This window comes from Vulpes lagopus, chromosome 7 (assembly GCF_018345385.1).
Source record: "Vulpes lagopus strain Blue_001 chromosome 7, ASM1834538v1, whole genome shotgun sequence".
Classification (NCBI taxonomy): Eukaryota; Metazoa; Chordata; class Mammalia; order Carnivora; family Canidae; genus Vulpes; species Vulpes lagopus.
The window spans coordinates 51966522-51994099 of record NC_054830.1 but is presented as its reverse complement, the minus strand read 5'-3'; the positions used below and the strand labels follow the sequence as shown (position 1 = coordinate 51994099).

At 36.2% G+C, this 27578-nt stretch overlaps 1 protein-coding gene across 3 annotated transcripts in view; it reads right to left on the bottom strand.

The window, feature by feature from the left end:
- The window catches only part of PPARG (peroxisome proliferator activated receptor gamma), a 132650-nt gene that overhangs the window by 90974 nt on the left and 14098 nt on the right, over window positions 1–27578 (bottom strand). For all 3 annotated transcript variants that reach the window (XM_041760806.1, XM_041760807.1, XM_041760805.1), the window contains exon 2: window positions 19007–19079. The gene's annotated coding sequence lies outside the window, so the exon portion shown is untranslated. The remainder of the gene's footprint in view (window positions 1–19006; window positions 19080–27578) is intronic.

Genomic DNA, 27578 nt, shown 5'->3' with positions numbered 1-27578 from the left:
CCATTTTAAAGGGTATTTTACTTTATTAAGAGATTCACTCTGGTATTACTAGCATTGGTAATATCCCCTGGGCAGCTGCCTCATGACTTAATTTACTCAAACCTAATTTAGATGTAACTTTTCAGATGGATCTTTACTGCACACATATATTTATCTGTCATGTCAGTAAAAATGATTTGATATAGCTGTATTATATATGAGGACAGTGATCAAAGAGTACACATTTTGATGAAATTAATACTGCTGAGGAATATACTGATATACCTGGTTTTACTGAGTGAGAATTATAGAAAATTCAGATAATAAATAAAAACAATTACAATATAACTTTCATTAGCTGTCAAGTACCTTTAAATGTACTGAAAGTTGTTCCTATACCTTTAGAAAAAATGGATAAATGCTAAGGGGGGGGGGGCAAAAAAGGCAGTTAAAAAGTGATTTGTTTTTAAAAGTAGCTTCCAGAGCATTTCCTGAGATAATCTTCAGAAAAATGTCATTTGCTATTCAAAATGAAACTAAGACATTAAAAGGTCTCAAATCATCAATTCAGTTATCTAAAATGAATTTATATTTTATTTCACCCTACAGTATCTACCAAGATGGAAAAATGGCTTATTGTGTTTAAGAAAGATTTTTTAATTTTTTAAAAAGGATTTTATTTATTTGTCAAAGAGAGACAGAGAGAGAGCACAGCAGGGGGAGTGGCAGGCAGAGGAAGAGGGAGAAGCAGGCTCCCCATGGAGCAGGGAGCCCAATGCGGGGTGGCAATCCCAGGATGCTGGGATCATGACCCGAGCTGAAGGTGCGAAACCAACTGAGCTACCCAGGTGCCCCAAGAAAGATTTCATGCAACCAGAAATGAAAAGAGTTTTTTAGTTGGCTAAGTTAGCCAGAAATTCAGTTTCACCAAGAACAACATATACATTGTACATCTCAGTTTATCAATGTTTCACATGACTAGATTTTGGCAAAAGGACTGGAAAAATATTTAATTTGACCATCAGTAGCATAAAACTATCTATCTCTGTATGTAAGGTAGGCAAATATTTTATGGAACTAATCATTTGACTTCTCCATCAGACAGCAGACCCCTGAATCCTGGCATTTCTTCCCCTGCTGTCTTCTTCCTGGCTCCTGAGATACCAGTTATCCTATCACTTGGGTTGCTCCTTCCTCAAGGCTCTGGTTTAGGCTCTTTCACTCTTCTAGTTTCATTTGCTCTCCCTAGGCAATCCTATTATAGAAGGTTTCAAATATCATGGATATATTGAAACCAAATCTGTATCTCTGCCCTAGGCGCCTCTTCTGTGCCACAGCTCTGTATATGGACATCTATTTGGGATGTTGTTCACTGAAACAGCTTAGAGGAACTCAACTGCTAACGGTCAAGAACTGTATTCATCATCTATTCCCCCAAACTTATCTCCTTCAGTGAACCCTACCTTTAGTAAACAGTTCCAACAATCTCCCAACTGATCAGGCTCCCCACAAAGGGAGTCATAATTGACTGCTACATACCCACATTCAATCAATCACCATGTCCTTTCGATTCTACTTGTTAAATACATTTAGCCAATTCTCTTTCAACCCTAAACCAAGCTCCTCTCATCTCTTACACACATCTTTCCTGTTGCTTCCTACATGGTCTCCCTACATCTCTATCTGCCTTTATCTCCTCTCCAATCAATTCTGCACCTGCAGCCAGAGTGCCTTTTAAAGATGTCACTCAGATTACATCACTTCCTTTTTGAAACTCTGTATCAACTTCTAATTGTCTTAAATCTATACTGGAATAATCTGGTCCCTGTTTACCTCTGAAGCGTCTTTTTACTCCTTTCCCACCTCAGAGCCCCCACACAACACTGCTCTCTTCTCAGGGCTCCCTTCAGCTAATTCCTGTTCTCTCTTCGATTGTCAGCATAAAAATCTCTTGCCCACTCAGACTAGGTTAAACCACCCTGCTATCATTCGATACAACAATTACCCTTTTCCTCCTTCACACATTTGTCATTTTAGTTATTACTTGTTCATCTGCTTTCGAACTATATTTTAAACTCAGTAACGACGGGATCCCTGCTGTACCCCTATACTGGCACAAAAAATATGGAATAAAGCCTTACAAGACTTGGGTTTTAGTTCTGGTTGATTTTATTAACTTGCTGTGTTTTTCTAGTGAGCCACTTAACTTCTCTAGGACTTCTTTGTAAGAGGAAGGGCGTTGATTTTGATGGGAGTTTCTTAAGCTTCACTAATAATATATGGGTCCCTTTTAAAGGAAGAAAAGAAATCTTAAGACACCTGCCAAGGTTGTGTCCTTATTAGATTCCCCAGAAGTCCTGTAGCCCCCAGGTGAGAACAGTGATACAAGAAATCATTAAAATGTCCTTGAATTGTGAAATTTGGGGTTTATGATGACCTTTTAGATTCTTAATATAAAAACATAGTATTTTTTGAATCCTAAAACTCTCAGATCCCAAGAATATATTTGTGGATTTCAAAAATCTGTGTATCCCAGTTTGAGACAGAGATGGTTTCCTCCAGGTCTAAAATTTCATCATTCTAGGAAAATGAAAATGGAGGAGAGTCTAGGTGGCTCAGTTGGTTAGGTGTTTGCCTTTGGCTCAGGTCATGATCCCAGGGTCCTAGGATCAAGCCCTACATCAGGCTCCCTGCTCAGCGGAGGCTCCTTCTGCCCCACTCGTGGTCTCTCTCTTAAATAAATAAATAAAATAAATAAAATTGAAAATGGATGTTTATTTTCCAGAGAACAACATAATGAATCATACCCTACACATGGGCTTCCCCCACCAACTCTTCCACATGGGCTCATTAAACTGAGATTTGGGAAAGAATGCAAGGAATTTCATAGCATCAAGGCATCCAAAAAAAAAAATCTATCATTTGAAGAGACATTCTTAGGTACTGATTTTGGTAACAGGATGAAAAGTATTTGACCTTAAGCCAACGTATGTGGCAATGAAAGGCAGATAGAAAGCATTTCCTGGGCTCAAATTATATTATCTTTTTGATTATATAGAGAAGTACGTTGAGAACATGAATTAAAAAGTGAGAGAGGCAATAAATAAAAGGCAAAGGCAAACAGCCCAATTTAAAAATGGGCAAAGGACATGAATACATATTTAACCAAGGACATATTCCATGTTCAATAAGCACATGAACAGATATTCAACATCATTAGTCATTAGGGAAATGCAAATCAAAACCACAATGAAGGGGATCCCTAGGTGGCTCAGTGGTTTAGCTCCTGCCTTCGGCCCAGGGCATGATCCTGGAGTCCAGGGATTGAGTACTACTTCGGGCTCCCTGCATGGAGCCTGCTTCTCCCCTCTGCCTATGTCTCTGCCTCTCTCTCTGCATTGCTCATGAATAAATAAAATCTTAAAAAAAAAAAAACCACAATGACATAACAGTCTACCCCTATGAGGATGGCTATAATAAAAAATATGGAAAACAAGAAGAGTTCAGGAAGATGTGAGAACTGGGACCCTTGCACACTGCTGGTGGGAATGTAAAATAGTATAGTAGCTATGGAAAACAGTTTGGCAGTTCCCCAAAAAGTGAAACACAGAATTATCATATGATCCAGGAATTCTACTCCTGGGTATCTATCTAAAAGAACTGAAAACAGGGATCCAAACAGATACTTGAACACTTATAGGTTCACTGCAGCATTATTCATATAAGTCAAAAAGGTGAAATCAACTCAAGTGTCTGGCAGCAAATGAATGGATAAGCAAAATGTGGTATATAGGTAATATGGAATATTATTCAGCCAAAAAAGAAGTGGGAGACATGCTATAGCATGGATGAACTTTGAAAACATTGTGATAAGTGAAATAAACCATACACCAAAGGACAAATATTGTATGATCCCACTTATATGAAATAACTGGAATAGGTAAATTCATAGAGACAGAATATAGAATAGAAATAACACTGAACTGGGTGAGTGGGTGGATGGGTGATGGGGAGTTATTGTTTAATGGGCGCAGAGTTTCTGTTAGGGACGATGAGAAGCTTTGGATATGGACAGAGCAGATGTTTGCACAATGTTTTGCATGCAATTAATGTCACTGAACTGTATACTTAAAATGGTTGAAATGGGGCCAATAGGCACATGACAAGATGCTCAACATCACTAATCATCAGAGAAATGCAAACCAAAACCACAGTGAGATCATCTTTCACCTGTCAGAATGGTTAAAATAAAAAACATAAGAAATAACAAGTAGTGTTGTGGATGTAGAGAAAAAGGAACCCTCGTGCATTGTTGGTGGGAATATAAACTGGTATAGCCACCATGGTCAACAATATGGAGGTTCCTAAATTTTTTTTAAAAACACCATATGACATAATAATCCCACTACTGAGTATTTACCCAAAGAAAACGAAAATATGAGCTCAAAAAGATATATGCACCCTTAGGTGTATCGGAGCACTACTTACAATAGCCAAGATATGGGAGCAACTAGATGAATGGATAAAGACATGTGATACACACACACACACACACACACACACACACACACACACAATACTACACAGCCATATATGATGAGATCTTGCCATTTCCAACAACATGGATGGACCTACTATTTTGTTAAGTGAAATAACAAAATAAGAAAGACAAGACTAAGAAAGACAAATACCTCATGATTTCACTCATATGTGGAATCTAATAAAACAAAATAATAAACAAAAATAGAATGAGATCTATAAATTCAGAGAACAGAGGGAAGGGGGATGGGAGGAGGGGCAAAACGGATGAAGAGGAGTGGGAGATACAAGCTTCCAATCATGAAAATAAAAGGTAGAGCATAGGGTGTATAGTCAATGACATCATAATAGTGTTGGATGGTGACAGATGGTAGCTACACTTGTGGTCAACATAGTACAACATATAGAGATGCTGAATCACTATGTTGTACACCTAAAGCTAATGGAACACTGTGTGCCAACTATTTTCAAATAAAAATTTTTTAAAAAGAAAAGACAAATTTACGCCTGGGTGGCTCAGTGGCTGAGCATCTGCCTTCGGCTCAGGTCGTTATCCCAGGGTCCTGGGATCGTGTCCAGCATCAGGATCCCCGCAGAGAGCCTGCTTCTCCCTCTGCCTGTGTCTCTGCCTCTCTCTCTCTCTCTCTCTCTCTCTCTCTCTGTCTGTCTCTCATTAATAAATAAAATCTTTAAAAAAGAAGAAAAGAAAAAGAAAATGGTTAAAATGGCAAATTTTATGTTAAATATAAAATAAAAAAATAAAAACCACAATAAAAAACAGTGGGAGAGGAGCTTGTTGTTTATTGGTTGAACTAAAGGTTAATGATCTTTTTTTTATTGGAGTTCAATTTGCCAACATATAGCATATAAAGGTTAATGATCTAATAGAGATATAGAATATACAATACATTGTTTTAATAGAAAAACTTATTGTAAAATCAAGGATCTCAAGAATTAGCAGTACTGAAGTAGCTGGGTGACTCAGTTGTTCAAGTGGTTGCCTTTGCTTTGGGTCCTGATCCCAGGGCCCTGGGATGGAACCCCGCATCAGGCTCCCTGCTCAGCGAGGAGCCTGCTTCTCCCTCTCCCTATGCATCTCCCCGCAGCTTGTGCTCTTTCTTTCTCTCAAATAAATAAATAAAATCTTGAAAAAGAAAGAATTAGCAGTAGTAAGTGTATGACAAATCACCTACTCATATTTAGAATTATGGAGGTCCCTATAACTGGTTTACATCTATCAAGTAGTACAAATCCTTATTCTATGGCTCAGGTTAATTAATAATCATCCTTAGTGATGAACATTAGAGGCCTCAAGGGTAACTGAAGAACTGTTGAACTACAAATCTAAATATACTGATCTCTTATTACACTTTGTATCCCCTTCTATTAGAGGTGATAAATGGTTAAATGACTATTAGAATCAAGGAGAGAAAAGTTAAATCACAATTGTTGTATACAATAGATACCCAGAGCAGAAACCAATGTTATTTCTTCCAATGTTTACCTTACAGTACACATGCTTTGCAAAGGAAAACAGAACTCCAGTGCCCTCAGATACAAAAGAATTATTTTTATTTGTTTGCTTTGTTTTTCAACCTGACAAATGAATGATTCTAATAGAAGTGCTCTTCTTGGTTGAAAAACCATGGTATTTTAGCACCTCTTCTGTGACGTGACTATGTTTCAAAGGACTTTCCTAAATGTATCAACTGTACTATGGAACAATGATCACTCTTACTACCTCTTCAGAATTTGAGTCTGAGGATTTTCTCAACAGTGCCAAAAAGGCATTTGTGCCAGCTGTCATCTTACATTTTCTGCTACGGTCTTTATGCTCTTTTGATTTGGACACTTCACTCTCTTTGAAAAATCTTGCCAAGTAAGTCAAAAGAGACAGCATCCTTCATTTTACTCAAGCTGCCTGGAATTAAACCCCTGAATGAGAAAGGTAAAATCTATTCATAATAAATATTCTGTTCTTCAGGCTTCTTTTTTTCTAGACTTCTTAACAGAATGTCCAGAGGCCAGGCTCTCAAATTATCTAAATATAAACAAAATGCTTGTTTCCTGACTGAGACCTCATCTGCCAAGATTCCACTCAGACTGCTGATTTATAGGTGGCTCTAACTCTCTAAGTACAGAAGACTGTAACAGAAATGGTGACACTGCCCATGGTCAGAGAAACAGAACGGCTAAAATAAAATCCACAGCACTCCAAAGAGGAAGCAGCAAATTCGGGTAAAACATCCAGTTTCCTTCTTTCTTTCATTTTGTTTTGTTTTTTAACCACTCAATATTCTTCACTCTACTTTTATATTCTAAATTGTAAGATAATCTTTTGACATAACTTATATGTGTGTCATGATACACTGGTTATTCTTAAAATAATACTGTGTATTTAAAAAAAAAACTTAAAATCGAACAAGTTTTTTAAAAGATTTTATTTGCGAGGGAGAGAGCACAAGCAAGGCAGAGGGGCAGCTTCCCACCAAGTAGGGAGCCCAATGTGGGGCTTGATCCAGGCCCCTGGGGTCATGACCTGAGCCAAAGGCTGACACTTAACTGACTGAGCCACCCAGGTGACCCTGAACAAACTATTAAGGAATAAATTTTTAAAATCAATTATCCCTTTCCTTCAAGTTCATATTTTCAGAGGATGGCTGATTCTACAAGCAATGCTACTATCTTGACTAAAAACCCAGGATAACTAACTACAGCTTCTGCTGAGCATTCAGTTTTTGGATACTTGATTGTCTTAACCAACATTTCAATTTCTATCCAAGAATCAAAAAACTATTTATTGAAGTCTGCATTTTTACATAAACTATGTAAACAAATACTGTAAATCTCTAACTCATTAGAGATAGGGTAAAGAAGGACCAATGACAATCTGCAAACTTGAAGCTAGGTAATAAAAAGGATATGAAGGCATCTGGTGAAGTTAACTAACAGTGAAATGTCGACTCTGGCTCGAATTCTTCATCAGAAAGATGAGAGGAATCAGTGACTCCCAAAATAGCACTAATAAAATTGATAATATTCTAAAAATGAGTATAAAGTATATTAAAAAACCCATGTATTTGGAAAAATATTCCTGGAGTCGATTTTCTCATTTAAGAACACTAACCAGAGAGGTCTCTGTTGATTTTGTTACAGCTGTAAATTTTCACCATGCCAGGCATTAGTGTTACAAATTGGCTTGCTGTTCTAGTGGTCTGGAAAAAATATACGCTCTTTCACCGAACTGCTGTAAATTTAAATCCAGTTCCTCTAGTTTTTCACTTCTTTTGGCAGAGTACTCCTACCTAAAAGTATAATAAACTATACTGTCATACTTCAGGGCTTTTAAAACTCCATCTATAGTGAGGAGGTAGTAAGAACACATAAGGAAGTAACGTATTATGGTGACATTTTATAACCTTTAGCTAGCCTGGGGACAACTGAAATCACGTGTTTAAGATGCAAAGCATTACTAAATTTGGGATGACTTCTTGTGGCTTTTTTTTTTCTTACATCAGCATCACTAAATTTGTTCAGAAATAGATTTTTGTTTTGTTTTGTTTTGTTTTCCAAAATCACTTTTTCTTCATAACATAAAACACAATTCCTTTTTCAGAAAAGAAATGTTCTTGGTAAAATTTAAATAAACAAATGATGGGAAACTAGGGTACTTACTAATTTTTAAGTTACTACAAAAGACAATTTTGAAAAATCCTGAGATTTCCATGAACTGTCAGTCAAGCCCCCAAGTATCATTCCATTTTTACAAGAAAGCAATCCAGTAACCAAATGAAAAACAATTAAAATGGAACAAAAGCAAGGCAGGTAGGTAAATGACTATCTTAACATAGCATTATTTCTGAATTGTCATGGGGAGACTGATAAGAACCATCAAAGCAGAGAAAAAACATGGAAAGAATACTATATGAAGCCTCTACTGGTGACATTTTTATTTTGTAATTCAGCTTTCATTCATTTAATAAGTATGGGTTTGGCTGTTATTGTATAGCAGGCATTAGGTTCTATGCTAAGGACACATCAGAGCATAGGATACAGTCCTTGCCTTCAAGAGTTTACAGTTAGCAATACACTCGGACATTTTAATAATTTTTAATAAGGAGGAGGAAGGATACATCCTGAAATTTTGACTTGTGGACTTAAAATTCTAAAAATTTCCTTCGTTTTCTTTTAGTTATTCCTGCAAATTAACCTTTGACACATAAAGCTATATGACTGCCCTGTGAATAGGTCAAGGCTGTCCCATTCTATATGCTGAAAAAATTAAGTATCGGAAGGGTCTTTAAAGATCAACTGATCTAACTTAACCTGATTTGCCTAATATACGAGGCTAGAAGAGGGAAAGGGACTTGATTAAGGCACTTGGCTGCCATGTCTTTATTTTAGTGAACTTTTCTTCCAAGTAAGATAGAACCTCAGAAATATCACAGCTAGTGCTTTTATAAACCTATGCTCATCGGACACCTTTCTTCTTTATCAACCTCTTACAACCACTGGGAGAGCAGTCACATTTAACCTCATTCTACTTTCTTCCAAACTTAATGAAAGCAGTCTTTTCTCATAGGGTCTGCTTCTTCGTAATGGCTACCCTGAGAACTCACCCCATACTAGTTTCCTCCTTCTCCACTGATGCGCTCTCTTCTCGACTTTTCTTGACTCAGCTGTTCCAGGAGAATTGTCTTCCTTGCTGCCAATATTCTCAGTGGTCTAAAATCACTCGCTTCATCCACACACCACCTGATACCCTCACAGCTTGTGAAATACCCTTCACACGGCTGGACTTAACCCCTAATCTTAAATGACAGTCTCCTCGTGACTGTTAATGGCATTATTCCTTTCTTCATTCTTCTTGACTTTCTGTTATCATTTTACATTTTATTTCAATAAAAGAAATATGTTGAGCTTGGGAGTCAGAAAGATCTCTATTTCAATCCAGATTCCACCTTGCCCTGGCAGTGCGCTCTCAGGCAAGCTCCTGAACCATGCTAAGCCACGCAAAATAGGGATACTCATAATTCCTACTTTAGAGGTCACTGTAAGAGCTAAATAAGATTATCTGTGTGAAGTTATTACCACAATGCTAGGTACATAAGAGATGCCAAGTGTTGTTTTCCTTTCCTTTTCCTAAAACTCTCTTCATTTGGCATCTTATCTTCTTCTTTGAAACTTAACCTGTGTGTGTTGTTGGTTCTGCAGACCTCACCTTTGGTCTATACCAATGACACCCAAATCAACAGGCCAGTTCTACCATCTGAAATGAGGCTCATCCCCTATCTTCACATCTCTCTGGGTTATTTCTACTTAGATATCCCACCTTCACTTCAAATTCAACGAGTTTAAAAGCAAGCACATCTTTCTTCCCCAGAGGACTCTTCTCTTTTTTAATATCTCATCTCTCTGTGTATCTGCCAAAAGTTCATCTCTGACCCTTTTGTCTTTCATCCTCTTCATCTTTTATTTAGTCACCAAATCTTATAAGTTACCAAAATCTCTCTTTCACTTGTCTCTTCCACAGAGACCTTTGTCTTATTTCTTCCCTAAGTTCCCAATGCCTCCTTGACAAAGTTCAGGTTTCTCAGTCCAGCATTTTCTTAAAAAAGATTTTATTTATTCATGAGAGAGAGAGAGAGAGAGAGAGAGAAAGGCAGAGACACAGGTAGAGGGAGAAGCAGGCTCCCTGTGGGGAGCTTGACATAGGACTTGATCCCAGGACCCTGGGATTACTACCTGAGCCGAAGGCAGACACTGAACCACTGAGCCACCCAGGTGTCCCCAAAGTCCAGCATTTGCACCTTGCCAAACTTGCCCTTGCCCTCCATATGTGCACTTCCCACTGATTCCTGAGTACAGCATGCCCACCAGTGTCTTGACCTTCCTACCCCATCGTGTTCCTCGTGTTTATGATTTCCAACTTCCTCTTCTTTCCATGTATCTGTATCCTTAATTCCAGGTGCAAGCATCTTATGAAACAACTACTCACTCTTCCAGTTCTGCATGTGTTTCCTTCCACAAATTTTTACTATGTGTTTTTTCCTCAATCACACATTACCCAGCTTTGTTATTTAATTCTTTCATGTGGTATGTGTAGGTACTATCTTTGAAACAAGACTGTGAGCAAGGACTACCTCATCTCTGTTTTGTCTAGAAGAGAGCTGGATCTACAAAAGTAGTTCAATAAGTAACTTGCTTAATAATCAAAAATCATCTCAGGACCAATAACTGTCCTAGCCCTTTACCTGAGACTGAGAAGCCCTGCTGCAGACACAACAGAACACTGAAAGGCCATGACTAGTCTGTGAACTGAATGTTCTTGATTCCTGAATTATACAGGTAAAAAGTAATTGATGAGGTACTTAGGCACTATTATGGATTCATTTTCAACATTTGCAAAAAGAAAAAGCCTCTGTAAATGTTAAATCTACAAAATTATAAACACATAATATGTCATGGAAATTCTTTTCTTAAACATAATTTTGTACATGCTTTGCATCTCTAGTTGGTCAATGTTAAGGTAATATTTAGGCATGACTGTTAATAATACTATGTCTAATTAGTAGAAATAAAAGTGTATCTAAATCATTTAATTTCAATTACATTATCATTACTTCCATAATACTTGCTAAGAATTGTGTTAAGCACAAGGGATAGCCAGAAGATGGTCTCTGCTCTCAAGAAACTCACTCCTAAAACTAATAAAATTGGTAATCATATGCTATAATTGGAATATTCCAGTCATGAATCGAATGCTGTGAGGGGAACACTGAGCAATCTGGTGTGGTTGAACTATAATATCTATGATAGCAAATGGAGGGGATAGGCTGAGGCTGACAGCAAAGTTTCTGATGTTCTCTGAAAGGAGAGTAAAATGTACACAAAGAGCATTTTAGAAATATAACTGTCAACTAGGAGGATGAAATGCAAACAACAGACTGTTGAGTCAGATAACTTGCAATTACTCAGGTGAAGAATTAGGAAAAATCTACACTAAATCAACATCAAAGGAAATTAAAAAGTTGGGGAAACAGAATTATAGTAGTAGCAATCAGTAGATTCATAATATACGAAGATTTTCCCCCCTACCACATTTGGCACTGGGGAGCAGAAGTGTACCAAAAAAATGTATTCTTCTTAAACACTTGCTGTTGCTATTACTTTTATTCCAAATTCTGATGGATAAAAATAGCCCAAATAGAGAACACAAGTTGGCAACATTTTCTATAACTTTCATGTTTCACTTAAGGTGAAAGTCAAGTCACTCCGACACATTCCAGCCACCAACCCGTCCCAGGTCAGCTATTCTTTGAAAGGATGTGAACTTAAAGGAAGTTAGTTTACTTTGTCAGACACAGAGGCACTGCAATTTTTAGAAGTATGACTGCTTCTAGTAAGCACTTTTTCTGGTAAAATGTAGTAGAGTACAGATCTGTTACATGTCACTCTTTTCATATTGGTGCTTAAAATAAAATTAAAAAACAGCTAACTAATACAATGAAGGGGCTTAATCTTCTTGAATGAAAATATTTTTATTTTTTTTATTTTTTTATTTTTTTTTGAAAATATTTTTTTTTGAAAATATTTTTAAAACATACTGAACAGATGGGAGAAATTCTTTGAACTCCTATCTCATAGATAAGCACTTAAGCAAATTATTTTGTTATTTCTTATTGTGTGACAATATACTATTGTGGGGCTTGAAACTGAACTAAATGCAGAGATACCTCAATCATTTCAACAAATCGCTCCTGCTACTGAATGGGCCGCAGCAGGTAGGACAACCAGGTATGTTCCTATAAATCGTTAAATTACTGAAAACACATAATCACCATTAGGGAAAGAAATAGCAGCAGGTCAAAAGGCAAAAACCACATTCTGTTCCATTTTAACTGGTAGAAAGAAAGTACAGGTTAAGGAATAAAGATGTGCACCAACAACAGATTTTCAAAAAAAATTAATATGTGCTAGGAAATAATTGTCCTGAGGCAAAATGTAATTCTTATGTAGTATTACAGTATAATGGAGTGGCTTCCACTCAAATCCCACTCTTAAAAAATGACTTGGATTTGGTGAGTGGAGAACTGGTGACTCTTAGCTTGAGTGGGATAGAATAAGTTACTTGTCCTTTGTCTATTTTGATTTCATTTGAAGATAAAAATTTAAGGCAACAATTACAGTCATACCTTAAAGACATATAATGGTAAGAATTTTCTAAGCTCCTTAGACATCTGATTTTACTTGAGCCTCATAATAAACATCTCCCACTTAACTGATAAGGAAATTGCGATCCCAAGTTTTTAAGAAATTGCCAATTAACAGAAGAGGAAAGATTACAACCCAGGTGTCCTGGCTCCCAAACAAGGATATTCTCTCGAATGACTGAGTTAGGGTTCTTCTAAAGTATAACTGTTGGTCAGTATCGGTAAAAAGTTGAGTATTAAACATCTCTTTAGTAGTAGGAAAAATCATCTTCATTGTATGCAATTATTATAATACTTCCTGAATGACACAACTTATATTTCAGTGAAAGCAACAAAAAATGTTTCATGGTTTGATAGTCATGCTAGATTTCTCTGGATACTCAAAATAGATTGCTAAAAAAAAAAATCCGTTCTTGTCAATTATATTTATATGTCAGTGGTTTCTTTTGGACACAAAAGTGCTCTCATTTTACGACACTCTCTGGAAGAAGTTCAACAACACATTGTTAATACTCTACTCCTACAAAATAATTTTAAAGCTCCATGGGAATTTAGATTTGCACAAGTTATTAGGATGTGACCTTTCCCTTAGATTTTCTTATTTTAGGATTGACTTAACATGGTATTTCCCCAGTGGGAGCTGTTGTACTTCCTTCGCAGATAAGAAAAATAGCAATCACAAATTATAGTGAGTAAACTTAGGGAACCATATATTTCTGTGATGCACATGAAACCAAAATCATAAAAGGAGGCTGCACTACGTACTCCTTGAATTTGAGAGGAAAGCCATGTGGCTTGTTAACAAAAGAAAACAAAAGTCATGCCATTATGGTATTTCCCTGAAATTTATACTTAATTGTTTTTTGTCCTAGCTACCAAGTCTTATGACTTTTAAAGATTATTAAAGATGTTTACGTCACTAAATTTCCTATGTCCGGACTACTGAGAGTATAAAAGATTAAAAATACCAAACTTTTAATAATTTCAATGATTTCAGATCACAGGATTTGGATTGAAGGACAAGGAGTTCATCAGTATAAAGAAAAAAATTGAATAACAGAGTTGTTTCACTTTATGTTCCTTGGAATAATAGTGGCTTCCAATTATTGACCTCTTAGGACATGATACTGTGACAGAATTTAGGCACATTATTTGTAACATATGAGTTATTCAAAGTACCATAGTCAAGCATGCTACAGCTGGGACTCTAGAGCTCCTTACTGTTATTTTTTTTAAATAGGCAAACAAAACTTTAGAAGGAGAGATGATGAAGACACATACATTTTTTTCTAACTAGGTGCCAAAATCAATAATTTTATACAGTGTTAGTTGATAGAAATATTAAGAAATTATGAAAAGATTAAAAATATTTTCTCTTTTAAGAATCAAGGTACAGGATATAAGTGAGAAGTAACTGTTAAAAGTAATTTTTTGTATCCTCTCATCATATTTATTCAGTAGGTTTTATTAAAATTACTTGAGTACACAGCTTCATTTATTACTCAAGAATCTCAAATAATCAAACCTACCATGCATTCTGCTGTTTAGCTGTTAATTCAGAATCTCTATATCACACACAAGTTTTTCTTTCAGGCTTAATTTTTAGGAATTTAACCCTCAACATTTTACAGCCGTAACTAACATTTTTAAGCAAAGACAGTACCCACTGTGATTGACGGACATTTTTTCACAAAATATTATATAGTTTAGACAAAGCTAGGTTTTAAAACATTGTTTCAAATAGAGAATTTAGAAATCAGTTATCACAATCCCTTAAATGCATAGACATTGAGGGCCAAGGGATAACATTATATTTATCAAATACTACAAAGACATATAAAAATATGTGTATACGTTTATTAAGAACTGGAAGGCAATGTATAGAATTGAGTAAGAACATTATAGACAACTTTCTTCTTCAAACGATCTGTATTGTGATTACATTGCTCATTTGATATTAAAAATACAGTATACTATATTATAGTTAAAACCTATAATCTCTACTTCATGTCATTAACTATAACACTTACCCCTTAAATGAAAGTTTAGAATGAAAAGCAAATACCTAGGTGGCTCAGCGGTTGAGGTTATGCCTCAAAGGTTATGCCTTTGGCTCAGGGCATAATCTCGCAGTCCCGGAATCAAAGTCCCTGCATTCGGCTCCCCAGATGGAGCCTGCTTCTCCCTCTGCCTATATCTCTGCCTCTCTCTGTGTGTCTCTCATGAATAAATAAATAAAAATTAAAAAAGAAAGCAAAGACAATCACTCCTAATCTTTTTCCTGTTCACTGTGACCTATTTTAACCATGTAATTTTGTATCTTAAAATTTTTCTCTAGATTTTTATTCTAAAATGACTATTCCTCTCAAATATTCAAACTCACAATTTAAAATATTTGATTTAGATAAATCTTTTAAACAATTGATTTGTATCCACCTCTGTGGAAGTCTTGCTTTGCTAAATCTGCATTTTCAAAAGCAGCCATTCCCTTCTAACTAGCAACATGTGGACCTGAAGTTCATGAAGCACTCGCAGCACAATCTTTACATTTTACTTAAATTGGGCATAATCTCAGGAAATCATCTGCAACTCCTTGCAGTTAAGTAGGTTTTTTCTAAGCCAAGAACAAAACAAAACAAAAAACACTAAAAACTCCATGTTATTCTGATACCTAAAGTTAGTAAAGCTCCTCATTCTCTACCCTCATTTCACTATCACACAGAGCCATTGCTAAAAAGTTAGTAAAGCTCCTCATTCTCTACCCTCATTTCACTATCACACAGAGCCATTGCACATTAAGCCATTGCTTAAATGAACAGAAAGCATTTAAATGTATGCTTTGGAGGAAATCCGTTTCTGTTCATATTGCTGGTAACATATCTCCAGAGCAATTTGAAATGTCTTCAATACTAATAATGCAAGGCTAATATAGAGTTGCTCCAACCCATTAACAAAGAAACTCCTCTTCCAGCAACACATCTGAACAAAATTATTTTTTAAAAAGTCAAATATGTGCATGAAGATACTCATTGTATGTAATGATATAAGAGTAAGTAGCAACTGTAAAATAATAATAAAAAACTTGAAACCACTTCAAAACTGGCTTTGTAAATTATGTGGTATCATTAAGATGTATTATTGTGTTGCTACTACAACAAATCTGGAAGCCACGTAGAAACTAAGATTTATACGATCTAACAGTAAAAGAAGCAAAAATGCTACATATGCCATAATTATCAGTAAGTAAAAGATTGGACACATTAACAAGAACTAGGGGAAACTATGCAGAAATAAGAATAGGACAGCATGTGTGATTAGCTTGATCTTTTTATTTAAAAAGTACTTTCGGGGTACCTGGGTGGCTCAGCGGTTGAGTGTCTGCCTTTGGCCCAGGGCATGATCCTGGGATCCCAGGATCCAGTCCCACATCAGCCTCCCTGCAGGGAGCCTGCTTCTCCCTCTGCCTGTGTCTCTGCCTGTCTGTATCTCTCATGAATAAATAAATAAAATCTTTAAAAACTAAAATAAAAATAAAAAGTATTTTCAGCTTTTCAGTCATAAAAATGTCTTAAAAGAATTTAATGTAAAGGGAAACAAACCCAATAATCAAAATGCAAAAGCAAAAGTAATATATCCTAGCTCCTAATGTTATTTCTAAATGTACCACCTACCTGCCTTTTAGGTTTTACAAGTAAACATTATCTATGTTCCAATCGTGAAGCCCTGCATTCATACACAGCAGTATAGCCAGGCAGAGAGTTTATTTACAGAGGGCAGGACTGAACTTTGCATGTGAGCACATACAGAAAATGATAAAGATCATTGTGTCCTATTAGTAATTTACGGAATTGTGATTTGCTCCACCCAGTACACCTATGATTGAATTCCTCAACCATAAAATCATTGGGACCAAACAAGTACTGATATCTTTTATCTAAACCCTTTTTTCTCCCTGACCATCAGTTAACATATTTCTTATGGTGCTTTTCTTCTTTTTATAGATTCATTTGTCTTAGTTATAAATTAACCCCACAAGCAACTCTCCCTACCACCCAACTCTGTTTCCTGTGTACCATGTTTCTTTTTATATGCACAATTGATGATCTAGGGGCCATTTAAACTGCCAGTTGGTAAATGACACCCAAGGTATCATCTCTAGATTAATAATAAAATTAAAAACTCCTCAGGATAAAGGCCCTCAAGCAGAGATTCTCCTCACAGCTGGGCACCCTGGCAAAGAAGTAAAGTTAAATGGTGGAAACTTCCATTATTTCTTTTTCACTTTTCAGAACAATTGTGGTAAAAGATCTACAATAGAAAATTTTACCATTTTAATCGTTTTAAAATGTACAGGTCTGTAGCACTGAGTAAATTCACACATTGTTCAACCATCACCACCATGCATCTCCAGAACTTTCTCTTCTTCCCATACTAAAATTCAAACTCCCCACCTGTCCCTCCTCCCAGATCCTGCTACTTGCTGTCTTTTCTGAATTTAACTGCTCTAGGTACAAACTTCTGTTTTTTTCTCAGTTCACTTGAAGTGTGTAAAAATAGTGTAGTTTACTAAACTGGATGAACACAGAGTTGCTAGTAAAGTAAAAAACTTCACAGAGGAATGCCTAATACATAGCATTTCATTTTTCTGCTCAAAGGCTTGGATTCGGACCAAACACTCATGTTCAGATGCCAAAGTATATACTTGCCCCTTACTTTGTCTTTAAAGAGGCTGGTCTTTTCATTTTAAATGGCTTTAGGTTTTTCTAAAGTTACACTGATTTTCTAAGCAAACTTAATGCTGCTATTTTTAAGAATCAAGGTTCCCTTAGTACTACTTAAAATCACTGAATTCCCAGAAATTTTTACCTAAAAGTAGTGTGATCTTCCCTCATCTTCGCCATTCAACTATAATTCTTAATTCTCCTAACTCTAAGTTCAGGTGTTGCCTTGGGTAATGAAGATTGGTGGGCCAAGAAACTATTAATGAGATCTCAACACTTTCACCGTTTGAGTTTGAAAATTCAAATCAGACCCTGATCATCACCAACTACAAACTTTGCTAAGAGATAGTTCCCAAGGAGGCAGAGCTTCATGGAGTTTTATCATTCACAAGTCTTCTAGGGTACTGGAAGTAACTAGCTGAAGTATTAAAGTGGAGCCCGAGCTTGTGGAGGTAGAGACGATAGTGTGTCTACTAGGATCAAGAAACAGCTCAAAGAGTCTCCTTGATGAAGAGAATGCTCTTGCTTCCCTAAGATATGCAAACAAACAGAAACTCACCCTATAAATCAGTGAAAATCTAATGAGAACGATTATTTAAGGATTCCAGTGAACTTTTAAAGAACTTTTTATTTTGAAATAATTTGAGGCTTACAGAAAAGTTGTAAAGACAGAGAGCTCCCATGTACCCTTCACTTTGCTTCCCCTACTGTTGACATATTACAACCACAGTACAATGACCCAAACTAATAAATTAACATTGGCACAATACAATAAACCACTTTCTTTGGACTTCATCAGTTTTTCCACCTATGTACATTCTCAGCTCCGGGATCCAATCCAGGATCCCACACTGCATTTAGTTGCCATGTCTTCTCATTCTTCTCCAAATCTTGGGTAGTTTCTCAGTCTTTTTTTTTTTTTTTTAACAGCTTTACTGAGATATAATTGATATACAAAACTGCACATATTTAACTGCACATTTATTTATCCAGTCATTCATCTGTATCAGTGTGGAATCATGTATATATGCATTTTATTTGGGGAGCTATAATCCAATAATGTATTTATTTATTTTATTGTTCAAATTATTTCAGTTTTGGCCATTAGGAGCTGGAAAAATATGAGCAATAAAATAAATAACTGTAGTATCAGATTTTAACTATATAGATGAGTATCGGATACTGAAACTTCTTTCTCCTTTGTGAGCAAGGATCATGGTCACATGGCCCAGAAGGAACCAGGCAAGATATTTTTATTTTTATCCCAATTTAATTGTATCATAGAAACCTAAAATAATGTACTTGAGACTTAATTCTAAGGATCTAAGTTATTTTTCAACTTCTAGGTCACTTTCCTATCTTTGTTTTGTCTTAGACAAATACACTACTGTGTTCTCCTTCAACTGACTGGAAAATCATACAGCAGAAAGTATTCTGATAGCCAAAATAAAAGCTAAGAAATTTTACAATAAAGTACTATGAAAAATTTGCCCATTCTTTTGAAAAGATACTTTAAAATACCAATTTAGTATAATAAATTCTGCCTTTACCTACCCTGAAAGGGCGACTCTTGTTTGAGAAAACGGCCTTCTTGTATGCTGCGGCTTAGAGTTGGCTTCTTTCAAATCTGAACAATTAAAAAAAAAAACACAAAAACATTTGATATACACATACTCAAAATTTTTATACAACCTACAATGCCAAAATGTACAGGCACAAATAAATGTATTTTCTCTGTTGGATTTCATTCTGAATGCTTGTTTTCCCTTAGCTTATTTTTATATTCTCTAGAAGTAACCCACAGACTACCAACTATAAATCATGCAGGGCTGGATAATCTTCTTAAATAGACATGTATTAGATTTACTTCACCTACTTTCCTATTCTGTCACTGATCATGAGTTAAGGTCCTTTATCTTATCCACCTTTAATGTCAAATTAATAATGAAATCTACATTACTGGACAGACTTAAGGAAAACTAGATCTTAAAAGAATTAATAATCTCAAAAGACAGGTGTTTGCCAAAAGTTATACATAGCAAATATGCTATTTATTAAAATAGAGAACCTCATTCTAGATGGCATATGCCTATTAATCCTACAGTAAAAGTATAGTCATGTATCACAACCATTTAGGGACAGTAGATGTAGCACATTCCATGTGGAGATTTTTAAAAGGAAGACCCAGAGAGCAAAGTATTCAAGTAAATGTGCCAAAGGTCTCAGGATTCATATCCTTGGCTCTTATAAAGGGCTCAGGGATCCTAGAATAGCTGTACATTCCATAAAGACAAAACAGTATCTACTGCCAAAAGCCTTATCATCAGGGCCTTAATAGCCCGAACTTCCAGACCCAATGATCTGCACGGTCTAACTTATACAAAATTCCAAATTTTTTTCTTTTTAAATTCTATACTTTTGCAAACTTGGAACTCACAAAAACTATTCTATTATCTGATATATAAGATCATAGTGAATTATGAGTAAAAAACATTTTCCCATTTTGTTATTTCTAACAGGAAAGACTATAAACCATAGCCAATGCATTTTGTTTGTCTAGCATTAGTAAGTACTTCTCTTTGGGGATTGAAAACTTAACGTAGACTCAACATTAATAATAATTGCTTGTTTTCAGAATGGGACATATACTTCTATAGGAAAAGCTGATTTGTCCATGTTTTAGACCTATATGTTTTGTTTTCTGACTGATTACTGACTTGTAGCAGAGCAATTTACATACATGCCTTCTGTTAGTCAAAAACAAAAGGAGTATCTACACCAAAACTATTCATTGTATATAACATATATAACACATGAGAAACAACTTTATTTATTTATTTATTTTTATTTTTATTTTTATTTTTTATTTATTTATGATAGTCAGAGAGAGAGAGAGAGAGGCAGAGACACAGGCTGAGGAAGAAGCAGGCTCCATGCACCGGGAGCCTGATGTGGGATTCGATCCCGGGTCTCCAGGATCGCGCCCTGGGCCAAAGGCAGGCGCCAAACCGCTGCGCCACCCAGGGATCCCAACAACTTTATTTATAATGGATTATCACTTTGACTTCTTTTTACATAAGTTAAAAAGGGCTTAAGTATATGGGGGAGAAAAGGAAGAGTATTAATAAAAATTGGAACAAAATTTCTACCTGAAAAATTAAAGAATGCTGACTCCAGGTTAAAATTAAGTCATAACAGCTTTACTTAACACTGGTCCCAATTTCCCTTTGAAATACATATGAATTCATTAAGAGGTAGACAAGAAGAATGTAAACTGCCGTGTATTCCAGTTTCTGGCCCGAAGAGTTGGATCAAAGAGAAAACTGGGTCTTTCAGAGGCAGAAAGGATTCTATAACCTTCCCCAAACCCTTCCATAGCTAAGATCAGTAATCTCCTCCCTGTATCCATTTAGAACTGTACTGTACCACACATAGAAGGTATGGTTTCCAAACATAAACTATAGTCAGGAAGAAACAAGATTCATTCTAGGGGTAATATATACCAAAGATTATAGTTCTTTCACATTCTCTACCTGGTTAGTTAAATTGGTTTGTATTCATTAGATTATAAATCCTTTTACTCATCCCTAAATGCCAAAGAACTAGGTTGTGTAAACAGCAGACCAACCCCTGACATTTCAACAGAACCCACGGTAGATAGGGGCTGTTCATACCTACTCATCCAACTTTTTAGGTTCGTTTTTTTTCTCCCAACTTTCTAGGTTCTGCTAAAAGTCATCTCTCAGATGTAGGTAGATAATAATGCAGGCCAGGGGGCAATTTACTCAGACTAAGTTGTCAGAAATGGTACAAATGGTAGATGTTGACTTCAGAAATAGAAAAATAATTAACAAGGAAAGCCACCAAAAACTTATCAAACAATTACTTCCCCCAAAAGCTCTGGGTCTAGATAATTTTCCAGATTATTTTTTTCTAACTTTCAAGGAAGAGATAATTTTCTTTTTTTTTCTTTTTTCTCTTTTTTTCTTTTTCTTTTTTTTTTGATAATTTTCTTGTTACAAAACTATCTATGAATAGAAAAAAAAATAGTGACCAAATTAATTTTTCAAAAGTAGCATAATACTGATATTAAAACCTAACAAAAGAGAAAAATTACCAGTCCTACTGATTAATACTAATTGAAAGTTATAAATAAAATGCTAATGAACAAATCCAATCATATACTAAAAGAGCAAACCACCATAATTATGTTGGATTTACCTCAGGCAAAGATTTACCATCAGAATATCTATTAAATAATATGCCACAGCATTAGGTCAAATTTTAAAAGAAACCAGATGATTATCTCAAACAATGCAAACAAATATTCAACAAAATTCAACACCCATTCTTGACATTGTTCCTTTAGAAAACTAAGAAACTTTAATAATAGGAATATTTATCTCACTCCAATTTACAACTAATATCATCTTATTTGTTAAATACTATAGCAGCATTTCCCAAAATGTGTTCTATAGATAACTAGTTCCTTAAGACTTTCCAACAGAAAAAGTTTTCATCACAAAACAAATTTGCATGTTACTCCTTTTCTGAGGATTAATAAGGTACATAAGCATTGTATATACTCTATGGGCCCTACATTAAAAACAATCAACAATAACAATCTGCCTTAACTCAATAGTTCTCAAACTTATCTGAACATGTCTCTTCACTTCCTATTATTTCACTCCTCAACCCACTTTACTGTGGTTTTTGTCGCCCACCCTTCTGCTGAAACTAAGGCAAAACTTACAAGTTGTTTCCTTCTTGCTAAATGCTTTAGACTTTCTTGATTTTCACTCTATTTATCCAAAGCTGTGCTGGTAAATGTTTAACAAGCGGTTTCTCCTTACAGGGAAAAATGCTCTGGTTGGCAGCGTCTGCCAATTTCTGTGATGTAGACTCCCACCACGACTGAGTTCAAGCTACCCATGTGATGTCACTGAGCAGTGTTGGGAAGAGCTGGTGCAATGGCACAAGCCACCGGGTATTTCCATTTGGATAAAATCAACATGAACACAGCAATGTAAAATAATTAGGAAGTGCTGGTGCTATGTTTATCACCTTTGTTGTTGTTGTTTGACATAACTTGTTTAACTGCAAGTATACACTATTGTATTTTTAAATAATGGCCGTGGATGATAATGGGCTCACAGAAATGCTGAAAATCTAACAAGCTGGTCTAAACTGGCTCCGGCACACTGGTTTTCTGCAGTATTTGATATTTTGTCCATCCTTTACCACTGAAACAGTCTCCTCCTTTAGCAGCTTGGAGACCACTTTCTCCTAGTTCTTATCCTGTCACATGATGACTATTCAGTGCCTCTTCTTTCTGAGGTTTTCTATCGTATGTGTCCTGAAAGTTCTTTCTTGGGTCACTCTTACCCATAAATACATCTGCTTGTTTATAGCTCCCAAACCTTTATCTATAACCACAACTATTCTCTCAAGGGTTCTAAGTCTGTGTTTCTAAATTTTGGAGGGACATCCCTACCTAAGAGTCTTTGGGAACCTCAACCTCCACACCACCCAAACTAACTACCCATCTTCTCCCTCTAAAGAACCAAAGAAACACAACTCAACACATAAGTGGGCCACTCCTCGTTCCCTGCAAGATTAAAAAGAATTCCATTCTTTACTCAGGTCTTTCAAAATACATTCTAGAAGACTCAGTTCATAATCACAAGCAACCTTTCTCCTATCCCTTTTCCCTACTTCTCTTCAATTTTTTTCACACACCACCCTCTCCAAAATGTCTCCTTCACCAAAACCTCTCCCACTAAACATTTTCTTCATTCCCATCCCAGTAAATTTCTCTTTTTTTTAATTTTTATTTATTTATGATAGTCACAGAGAGAGAGAGAGAGAGACGCAGAGACACAGGCAGAGGGAGAAGCAGGCTCCACGCACCGGGAGCCTGATGTGGGATTCGATCCCGGGTCTCCAGGATTGCGCCCTGGGCCAAAGGCAGGCGCCAAACCGCTGCGCCACCCAGGGATCCCAGCCATCCCAGTAAATTTCTAATCTCTCCCTCTTCCTCCCTTTCTCAGCACTTTATCATGTCCTCCAGCTTTCACATTAAGTCCCTTTCTACTCATTCTCCAGCACTTCCTCACAAAAACTAGGAAATGACCTTGCAAGATCAACTTTCTAAGGGTAAAGAGAAAGAGTGTTGTATTGTCAAAAGAAGATTCCCTTTGGGGGATCAGGGGAAAATGAAAATAAATGAACATGCCCAAATGACTAATTTTTTATCCCATCAAACCAAATCTCTATCCTTCCCCTAAATAGCTGACTGATTCCACTAGAGGCCAGACTCTAGAAGGGCCAATTATATTCCTTCCCTAGATTTTTATAATATTCATACAAAATTTGCTATTATATTTACCTATCCTAGCATGACAAAAAAAAAGTCTTTATTTTGATTAAGAAGAATCTAAGAGAGAAAGAAAAATGGAAATGAAGAATCTCTTAACAGTGGTGGTTTTTTTTTTTTATTTTTTTTTTTATTTTTTTTTTTTATTTACTTATGATAGTCAGAGAGAGAAAGAGAGGCAGAGACACAGGCAGAGGGAGAAGCAGGCTCCATGCACCGGGAGCCCGACGTGGGATTCGATCCCGGGTCTCCAGGATCGCGCCCTGGGCCAAAGGCAGGCGCCAAACCGCTGCGCCACCCAGGGATGGTTTTAAGTGATGGTGGAATTAATGAACGTAAGTTAAAGATTTGGTGACATGGCTTGCCTTGCCACAAGTAACAAGTACTTCAAGTTTCTTAGCACTTAGGAGACAAACTGATGCAGTGAACTGAACCTGAAAGTTTAGATTTAATCCATAGTTACACCTGAATATGGCTATACTTGTGTAGATCTAATTGCTAAGTGTGGAACGGTGGTAGTGGTAGTGGTGGTGGTAGAGTGTAGACATTTCCTTCTCTGGCAAGTTAAATACTGCAAAATTAGGCTTTTGTTAAAGAGTGCAAGACAGGGTGGCTATGTTCAAACTGCTTGGGTTCAAAACCTCATATTATCACCTGGCAGATTATTTTTATGTTTCTGTGCTTATTTCATCATCTGCAAAAGAGAGATAATAGTGTGTACTTTCTATGGTTGTCGGGAGAATAAAATGAGATAATGTATGTGATGCTTAAAATAGAGACTGATAGAGCCTGATACAGAATAAGTACTCAACAAACATTAAATATTACTATCAATAGCTAGATTACTTTTTTGGTGCTTGAGATAATTAAAGAATAGTCAGTTAGAAGGATAGTTAAATGGAATTTTGGTGAAAGAGTTTGGAGTAAAGGGTAGACTGAATGGAAAAAAAACATTCTCTAAACAGGAAATCATATGGTTATATTTATAAATCAATTATAAAATAAGCTATCCTAGTGACAACATTACTCCAAAAAGTCATGATAGCTATTTAGGATTAGGAAGTAAAATGAGACTGTAGATTTGAAATAAAAACTGACAATTATTTTTTGAGCATCTGATACTTGTTAGCAGTGTTCTGGGCACTAAGGATAAAGAATGAACAAACAGACAAATGTTCCAGCTCTTGTGTAATGGCATATAGGAAGATGTAATAATAATCATTAAAAAAACCTAGATCCTGAAGGATCATGTGATATACCTCATATATCTGTCATTTGGAAAAGAGAAATAAAACTAAAGTTGTTAGAGACAATTAGTAGTTTCTTCAACAAGTTACTATGCTTTACTAGATTTATAAGTCAAGGTCTACTGACCCCCCTCTCTCCCAAGTGAAGATTAGTGGTTAAAAAATCCTTTATAGGGGAACCCTGGGTGGCGCAGCAGTTTGGCGCCTGCCTTTGGCCCAGGGCGCGATCCTGGAGACCCAGGATCGAATCCCACGTCGGGCTCCCGGTGCGTGGAGCCTGCTTCTCCCCCTGCCTGTGTCTCTGCCTCTCTCTCTCTCTCTGTGGCTATCATAAATAAATAAAAATTTAAAAAAAATCCTTTATAAAACCAAAGTCCATGTATAAGTGATAATCAATTTTATTTCATCTCAGAAAGAGCAACATAAACATTTTATGTGAAATTCAGAATAGAGACATCCCTACTTCATCATTTGACTAGCAGATAAAAATACATTTCCATATTAGAGACCTAACCAAAGAGATGTTAGAAATTGGGAAACAGAGATAAAAAGAAAGAGAGTCATCAGAGAGAGAGTAACAGACACCAAAAAAAAAAAAAAAGGAGGAGGAAAAAAAGAGACATCTCTTTTCAAAAATGAGGAGGAATAAAAGAGGAGGGGTGGGAAAGAGAGGGAATTACAGGAGCTAGAGCAAGAACTGAGGGGACACCCAGAAGACCTCAAAAATCCAGATCAGTCACAGGTAATAACTTTTTACATTTAAGCTCAGCTATTCGCTTTGGATATAAGCAACAGAAATGATCATCATTGGTAATTTATATACTGTACAGAACTTAAGAAACCATTAAAGTTTTTACACTGGTAATTACATACAAATGTTACCTTCAGACTATCTTTGCTTTTCTCTAAACTCACGTTCCCTTCTTTGATGCCTATGTTCATATAATTTTTCCATTTGAAGTCCTTTGTCTACCATCACTCCGTGTTCAATGAACAATACTCAATAAATATTTATTGAGTACCTACTACATACCAGGTGTTATTCTAGGCACAATTCAAATTTTTTATACATATTTTAATGAAAATGGGCTATTTTAACAAAATATTCTACCAGACATGAAGAAAAATGATTTTTTTCTTCAGCAGCTAACCTTTTGCTTCATCTGATACCATTACTACTAAAAAAGATCCTTATGAAAATAATGTCATTTACTTAAAAAAAAAAGCATTCTAGGGGATCCCTGGGTGGCACAGCGGTTTAGCGCCTGCCTTTGGCCCAGGGCGCGGTCCTAGAAACCCGGGATCGAATCCCACGTCTGGCTCCCGGTGCATGGAGCCTGCTTCTCCCTCTGCTTATGTCTCTGCCTCTCTCTCTCTCTCTCTGTGTGACAATCATAAATAAATAAAAATTTAAAAAAGATTTAAAAAAAAGCATTCTAGAATTTTCCCAAAAATCTAGTGAGTCTATCACTCCTGTATAGGAGTCTAAATCCTCAAGATCCTCCAAAGTACAATTAATCTGTGATAATTCCAGCTACTAAATGTTGACAACAACAGTTTGAAGCTTGTAATAACTAAATCAAAAACGTTGAGTAATAAAAGTTATTTGACCTTTCCCCAACATCAAAATGGAACCCTGAAGACATTCCCCAAATAGGTAGTCATGGCTGGTCTTGTTCAACCAAAGCAATACATCACAGGAGGGAGAACAAATGATTTTAAGATCAGCATGACTGTGATTTAGATAAGTTGCTTCTGCAGATGTTTCATTACTTGTGAAAAACATCACTTGAAAAAGGAACTTATCACAAATATTAAAGGTGGGATGATGGCTGAGAAGCCATTAGAACCATACTTTCTTTTAAAAGTACTATGGAACTAACTGTACAGATATGCTTAAAATGTATCAGATGTGCATTCAAATTTAGAGAAAAATGTAATTTCAAGTCCCGATGAAAACATTCACTTAGTATATGCTGGTTTTCCAATACAATCAATGACAAAAGAAATAAGTCTATGAAGTTAATATTACAGACTAGGGAATTGCTAGGGCATCACCCTATAAGTCGTCTAGTTCATTTGTCCTATCAAATAAGACTTCTTGACTGACAGCCGTTCAGATTCTGCATAAATGTCTCCACTAGCAACGTATTCACTTCGACATAAGGCAGCCTTCCTGCTAGTGGACAATTCCAATTCACTGGAATCCTTTCCTTACACTGAGCTGAAGCATGCCTCCCTTTAATTTCTAGCTATCCTCTGGCAATGGGCTGTCTATGACACAGGAAGCTCCATCAGGGAAGTGACCAGTCTATCTTGCTTACTGCTCCAGTCCCAGTGACTAGCACAATGTGTGACACATAGTAAACATGCCATAAAAATGAGTACATGGCTGATGACTGCCCCACAGGACTCAGTCACGAAGTTCAGTGCATTTGTCCTGCAGAGCAGTGGTGCTCTAACTCGGAGGTACAGGAATTCTTCTTTTCAATCCGTTGTGGAT